This window comes from Gekko japonicus, unplaced genomic scaffold (genome assembly GCF_001447785.1).
Source record: "Gekko japonicus isolate JY-2015 unplaced genomic scaffold, Gekko_japonicus_V1.1 scaffold43, whole genome shotgun sequence".
Classification (NCBI taxonomy): Eukaryota; Metazoa; Chordata; class Lepidosauria; order Squamata; family Gekkonidae; genus Gekko; species Gekko japonicus.
This window is the reverse complement of record NW_015173123.1, coordinates 315,201-316,151: the sequence shown is the minus strand read 5'-3', so window position 1 is coordinate 316,151 and position 951 is coordinate 315,201. Positions and strand designations below refer to the sequence as shown.

Sequence of the window (951 nt, the reverse complement as noted above, 5' to 3'; positions counted from 1 at the left end):
CCCCGCTCACCTGCCAGCTCGCGCCGCCGGTGTCCCCCTCCCCTCCCCCGACGCGGCCTTCCGCTGCCACGGCGACAGCGCCCGCAACACGCCCCGCCCCGTTCGCTTTGCACCGTGGGAGTTGTAGTTTCCGCAGGCCGAGAGAGCCCGCTTCAAGGGCGGGGGGGGGAGAGAGGGATTGTGGGAATGATTTCCTGCCGTGGCTGAGTAGGCAGACGTCAGACATATTTAACTGTGGGCGCTAAAGTGACTTTCAGCACACAAGCACACAAACTACAGAACAAAGTTCGAGTCCAGTGGAGCCTTCAAGACCCGCAAAGTTTAACTCTGGGAGTCAGCGTTCCTGTGCACACAAAGACTCATCATGCCCAGAATAAAACTTCTGCTGGTCTTAAGGGTGTCGCTCACTGGATCCAGGCTCTCTTCTGCTGCTTCCGGCCCACAGGGCGGCCCGCCTGAACACGAAGTTGTAGTATTTGTTTCTACGGCCTATTTACTGTGGTTGCTAGGCAACCCTTAACATGGCCACCAGATCTCGCTACATAGACTGCTATCGCGAGATCTTTCCGTTGCCATGGCAGCGCGAGCGCTCCCAAGGCTTCCGCGCTTCCGGGGAAGGGGTGGCCTTTCCGGTCTCGGGCTTAGATGCCCGCCAGGCGGTTCCAGGAGAATATCCCCGCTTTTCCTTCCGTCGTATCCTCACAGCAGCCCTGTGGGGTAGGTTGGACTGAAAGAGAGTGATCATCCCAAGGTCACCCAGCAAACTGCAACTGATCAGGCCCCGGAGGCGATGGCGGGCAGAGAGCCCGGCCTGTGGCTTGCTGCTGTCGACACGTGTCCCTCTGGGCCCACAACTGCAGGGCTGGGGGGCCTCTCAGGCCAAACAAGGGGAGCTGCGTCAGCCCCAGCCGCTGGCTGCTCTCGGCCTGGAGTATTCGGCGGGGCGGGGGG

At 61.0% G+C, this 951-nt stretch overlaps 2 protein-coding genes across 2 annotated transcripts in view; one reads left to right on the top strand and one right to left on the bottom strand.

Moving 5' to 3' along the window:
• The window catches only part of IFT20 (intraflagellar transport 20), a 4,721-nt gene extending 4,652 nt beyond the window's left edge, over positions 1-69 (bottom strand). Inside the window, exon 1 of the mRNA XM_015421935.1 lies at positions 11-69. The gene's annotated coding sequence lies outside the window, so the exon portion shown is untranslated. The remainder of the gene's footprint in view (positions 1-10) is intronic.
• A 634-nt stretch (positions 70-703) lies between these two features.
• TNFAIP1 (TNF alpha induced protein 1) overlaps positions 704-951 on the top strand; it is a 32,357-nt gene continuing 32,109 nt past the window's right edge. Inside the window, exon 1 of the mRNA XM_015421927.1 lies at positions 704-717. The gene's annotated coding sequence lies outside the window, so the exon portion shown is untranslated. The remainder of the gene's footprint in view (positions 718-951) is intronic.